Here is a 6,037-nt window from a genome sequence, read left to right on the forward strand (position 1 = left end):
AATTAAGCCCCTAGCAGTTTCATTTATTGTAAATATTTTCTCCCATTCCATAGGTTGGTTGTCTTTTTGTTTTGCTTACTGTTTCCATAGCTGTGCAAAAGCTTGTAAGTTTAATTAGATCCCTCTTGTATATTTTTGGTTGTTTTTCTATTGCTTGAGTAGACTGCTCTAGGAAAACATTGCTGAGATGTATGTCACATGTTTTGCCTATGGTTGCTTCTAAGAGGTTTATAGTGTCTTGTCTACATGTTTAAGTCTTTAACACATTTTGTATTCATTTTTGTATATTCTGTGAGGGAGTAGTCTAACTTCAATGATTTACATGCAGCTGTTAAGTTTTCCCTACACCATTTGCTGAAGAGGCTGTCTTTACTCCATTGTATTTTCTCACCTCCTTTGTCAAAGTTTCAATGACCAAAAGTTTGTGGGCCTATTCTTGGTAATTTTGTTTATCCGTTCATTAATGGATGGATATTGTTAGTAACTTTTGGCTACTCTGAATGATACTGCTATGAATATTGATGTGAAATTTTTTATGAGAATATGTTTTCATTCTGTTGGCTGTACATTTGCCCCGCCATATCTGTAGTTTCCACTACATGAATCCAGATGGTTGATTGTAAAGGGACTCGAACATCCTTGGATTATGGTATCCAGGGTGTGGGGTTCCTGAAACCAACCCCCCAAGGATATTGAGAGATGACTCTATATGTAGGAGTGGAATTGCTGAGACATATAACTCTAAGCTTTTGAGGAAATACCAGACTTCTCCAAAGAAGCTGCAACATTGTTCCTTTCCCCTGGCCGCATATGAGGTTTCTCTGCCTCCTGAACGACATTTGTTATTGTCCATGTTTTGGTTATAACCATCCTAGTGGGTGTAAAATGAGATCTCATTTTGTTTTTGACTTCCCTAGTGATGCTGAGCATCTTTTCATATGATTATTGGCCATTTGTATATCTATTTAAATTCGTGGTAAATGTAAAAATTGGGTGTATTTTTTTGTATTGTTCAGTTGTAAGCATTCGTTATATATCCTGGATACTACTCTCTTATTAGATACATGCTTTGCAAAATTTTTCTTCTATTCTGCACATTGTCTTTGACTATATTTTTTTAAACATTAAAACAATTTCTTTACAAGGGAGGTAGTTAGATGTAAAGATTTATTTTATTTTTTTGCAAAGCACGCACTCTCTGACTTGAGATACCCTTTTCCCCTGTCATTTCACTTTCTTGATGATGTCCTTTGTAAGAAAAAGGTTTTAGTTTTGATGAAGTCCAGTTTATCTGCTTTTTCCTTCTATCACTTGTGCTCTTGGTTTTGAATCTAGGAAACCAAAGCCTATCCTAGGCCCACAAAGATTTATACTGTGTCTTCTTTTAGAAAGTTTATAAGTTTAATTCTTACATTTCTGTCTGTGATCTATTTTCAATTAATTTTATTTGTTATATAAAATATGGGTGTTCAGATTCCAGATTGATTGTTTTGCCTGCAGATACCCAGCTGTCCCTGAACCATTAGTTGAATAGACTATTCTTTCAATGGAGTGTTTTTGGCCCCCTAGTGGAAAAGTGTCTGTAAATGTAAGTTTTTCCCCGTGGGTTTTTATTGTGTCTTTTAGATTTATTTATCCAAACTTATGCCAGTATCATACTGACTTAGTACTATAGCATTTTAGTACACTTTAAAGTGAGTCCTCCAACTTTACTCTTCTTTTTCAAGGTTGTTTTTGCTGTCCTGGGCCCCTTGCACGTCCATGTGAATTTTGGGATCAGTTTTTCAATTTTGCATAGAAGTCAGCTGGAATTTTGATAGGGATTCCACTGAATATATAGTTCACTTTGAGGATTCTTAACATTTTTAATAATATTGTCAATCATTCCATGAAAATGGGATGTCTTCCATATATGTAGATCTTTTAAAATTTATTCTGGTGATACTTCAAAAAGTTCAATGTACAAATCTTGTAAATTTTTGTTAAATGTATCTCTCACTTTATTTTTAATGCTGTTGTAAATGGAAAGGCTGAATTTCTTATGGGTGGGACTATGTATCAATCTTCTTATTTGTAGAATTCCTTCACAACAAATACCCTTGGTATATATTTGCTACATAAATCTATCCACAACTATTCCCCGCCCCGTGTTATAAGAAACCAAGACCCAAGGTAAGCTACTTGAAAACACCTATGTGGAAGTGAGAAATGAGACCCTTGGGTGGGTCTTTGTGCAGATGATACTGAGAGCTTATTCTGAATGGCTTCTTCTTAATTACTTTTAAACAACCCTTTCAGTGTATTTAGTCAGATACATTAAGATTATGCCCTTTTGATGTGCGGAGTAGCTAAGACTATAATTTTCAAATAAATTCTAGTGAGAGTGTTGTACTTGAAACCTAATTTGCATCAATCTTTGAAGATTTATGTTTCAGGAGCTTTGACTAAAGAACAACTGTCTTTATTCTATAATGAGAACTAAATGCTCAAGCAACATGTAAGAGTTTGAGCAAACTGCCCCCGCCCCGTAGTGCTGGGTGGCTGCAGCTGTAACTGGAGTCAGCACTTACCTCTCCCAGTATGCTTGTGCTGATCTGCTCAAAGTGGTTCGTCCAACAGTTTGTCAGTAGTCTGTTGGACAAAGTCATAAAACATTGATTGAAGGTTGCTAGAATGCAATATATTCTTATTAATATTAAGTGAGCACATATTGAATGCTTACTGTATGATGGAATTGTCCCTCAGCCTCACATGAATATTATTTCTCTTGAAACCTCACATATTTCCTTGTTATTCTCACTTTACAGATAAGGAGACTGAGAATTAGGTCTTCTCTCTTTTGGGAGGAGCTCATTATTAATGATGGGCAGTTGTAAGGAAAAAGATATTGATTCATCATGAGAAAACATTTTTGTGAAAGTCAGCAATGAAGAAGATGAACACTGAAGAAGGTGATCATTGTTCGAGTGAGACAAGCCCTGGGTTGTGCGGAGTCAGCATCCCTGTCCTAGACACGGCACGTGTAGAGCTGCGTGGTGGGTGAGGCGGCGCGGCCGTGCAGGGAAAGCGGATGCTGGGGCCTTAGGCTGTGCTCAGGCCTGGTTGGGCTTTCTCCTAAGGGGAGTGAACCATCATTGACAGATTTTAAGTAGGAGAGTGGTGTGCTCTCATAGTTCATATTTGTGTTCTAGAATGTTTGGAAACATTTAGAAGGCTTGGCAGGAGATGATGTGATGAGTCAGAGTAGGGTGGCTGAGAGGTGTAGCAGTGTCCAATTTTCAAGTGGTTTTCAGGCCCAGGCTTGTGGCTTAGTAGCCGTGTCAGTTTGAAGGACGCACGCAAGGAAGTGAAACAATTTATCTAATCAATTGAAGCAGTGATGTACCCAATTCCCAGGACTATTGTGGAGATCCAGTGAGATACACTGTGCAGTGTGCAGCGTGGTCTCCAGCAGAGAGTCAGTGCTGAGTGAGTGCCAGTGAGTATCTGGTAGGTCAGTTGAGGGTAGTGGGACTCGGAGTCTGAGGATATCTGGTCCCTGAAGGAGGGGTCCATTCACATCTGTGAGTGATGGGCCTGAGTTGGGAGACGCAGGGAGACCTTACCCTCCGACCAGGGGCCCTGGTAAGGACGGCTATGGGAGGAACACCGTGAAGTCAGCTCTTTGCATGTGGAGTTGGAGCTGCCTTTGAGACAACTAACTGCAGTGTCACGAGCTTAAAGAGGAGATCTGGGCCCAGGTTGTGCATTTTCCTAAAATCTCAACTCCTAAGGACGCTGAAGTATTGATCACTGAACGTGAAGTCATACTTTAAAGGACAAACGAATAGTAGTATTATCCCTGTCATCAAAGCTCACGTCTATTTATTCATCACTCACTTTGCTAATTGTGTACTTACAGAGCTCACTTCACCGTCCTCCCGTGGGCTCAGGCTCCACAGAAAAGAGGTGGTGAGACTCCCTCTTTTCTAGAATAAGACACATTTAGCTTGTAGCCTTCTGTACCTCGCCAGACTTAGGATATTAGTTTGTTGGTTTAATTGTATTTTCTGTTGGCCATGTCCTGACAGGAGAGAAATTTTACCTCATGGTCATGTTTCAATTAGCTGTTACTGAGAATTGCTGATCTGATACATAGTGTATGTATTATATTAACTTTGTAGAGTAGTTATCATTTTTCTGTCTTTGCCCGTTAATTTGTTTGCCCCTTCAGTGTTCTATTCTTTTTGGGGCCTTATTTTTGTTTTAATTAAAAAATGTCTGTTAGCAGTTAAAAAAAAAAAGCAAAGAAAAAATGCACATGAGAACTAAATTTAGAAAATGTCTAGTGTGTTTTCTGTCTCGGCAATGGAGGGTTCTAGAAACTCCTGAAAACCTTCATTACACAAGTTCCTTAAAACGCTGATTGAGAAATAAAACCTTCCTTCCTCATCTTTCAAGCTGCACAACTCATTGTCAAGAAAGTGAGGGAAAATTCTCAGAAGCCAAGACAAACGAGAAAGCAGGGTTTCTGAGAGATACGTGAGCGTTAGAAGCCGTGGTGTGCTGGTTGGCTCCTGAACTGATTTTCAGTTGCCTTGACAGGAGGGAAGCAGGTGAGCCCCAGACCTCTCACACTAGGAGTTGGATGGGTGATCATAAAATGGGCCAAGCCCATCCTGAGAATCTTGCTTTACTAAAGGGTGAAATAGGAAAAAAAAATTCCTCAAGACAAGAAAGTAAGAAAAGTCAATTTTGGTGGAAGAGGGGAAAAATAACAAATCCAAATTAAGGATATAGTTTAAAGCTGTTCTGGCATGAGAGTGACCACAAACTCCTGGCAGAAAACCACAGCTACTCCTTGATTGATAAGTTGTGTTTTGAATGAATCAGTGAACAGCTATTCCGAAAAAGGCCTCCAGAGTCTTGTGGATCAAGATACTGGACAGCAAACACCTCTCTTCCAAGGTCTCATTGAAATAACCAGAAAGGTTTTAAAGGAAACTAACAATAATCTGAGTTGTATTTATTGACATTACTATATGCTAAGAATTCAGAGGTGACTATGGAGTTGTCTCCTCTTTTATGGACCTTATTTTCTCTTTGGGGAGAAAAATGACATAGTTGGGTATCTTGGTGGAGGGAGGTGTTAGTCTGTTGCAATTAGCCAGGAGAGGAGATTAAGAAAACAGTGAAGGGTGGGTGAACTTTTTAGCTGAGGACAGTCTTGTTCACTTGGCTTTTAATTGCAGGCTCAATGAGCTGTCACTGGAGGGAATAGATCTTACGGAAGATGGACATAGCTCAAGCCTCTTTGGAATGGACAAGTGAACCTGGAAAAAGACAGTCAAATCTGTGCAGACATTAAAGTTCACTTGAACGTGCTCCATCCCTGAGCCAAAGATAGGACAAATATGCAGCAATTCTTGAGGACAGAAGAGTGGTTTTTAAGGTTCTCCAAGAATGAATCCCATGGAACCGAGATGGCCAGTTGTCAAACTGAGACTTTGTTCTTTGGACGGTGTACCCAGCAAGGGTATTGGCCTTTTATATGTTTCCATTTGTCTTTAATACATGTCTGTTGATGAGGGCATAGGCACAAATGTTTGACACCTTGTCGAGGCGATTTTGGATACCTGCCTAGAAGCACGGGCACAGTTGCGGCTGCTTCATACATCTTGCAGCCCATCCCTTTCCCCGGCTCCGGGATCACGGCAGAGTGATTCCTTGTTGACCTGTCCGTTTCCTCTGTGACATCATAACCCATGAAAAGACCGGAGGATATTAACTTGGCTTTGTTAAATTCAAAGAAACAGATCAAATATGAAGTCAGATTTGTTCTTTCCTATTTCAGTAGTACCATGGAGACGGCAATTTGGGCAGCTTTTTGTAGTGTCCTGGAGGCTTTCTCTCTCAGCTTCTGGGCGCCTCTGTTGAAAACACTTCATAGCTCTCTGGCCTGCTGGAAAAGCACTCTGCCTGTTTTACCCTGAAGATGTGTTCTGTTTATAAACTCATCTCTACTCCTTGGAAAACAACTCAAGAAAAACTCGGTTGG

At 39.8% G+C, this 6,037-nt stretch overlaps 1 long non-coding RNA gene across 1 annotated transcript in view; it reads left to right on the top strand.

Moving 5' to 3' along the window:
* Positions 1 to 5,420, top strand: part of LOC140687548 (uncharacterized) — a 57,987-nt gene extending 52,567 nt beyond the window's left edge. Inside the window, exons 9-10 of the long non-coding RNA XR_012061929.1 lie at positions 4,441 to 4,595; positions 5,232 to 5,420. This is a non-coding gene — a long non-coding RNA (uncharacterized lncRNA). The remainder of the gene's footprint in view (positions 1 to 4,440; positions 4,596 to 5,231) is intronic.
* Positions 5,421 to 6,037: the final 617 nt, after the last annotated feature.

The sequence above is a fragment of the Vicugna pacos genome, chromosome 20 (genome assembly GCF_048564905.1).
Source record: "Vicugna pacos chromosome 20, VicPac4, whole genome shotgun sequence".
NCBI lineage: Eukaryota > Metazoa > Chordata > Mammalia > Artiodactyla > Camelidae > Vicugna > Vicugna pacos.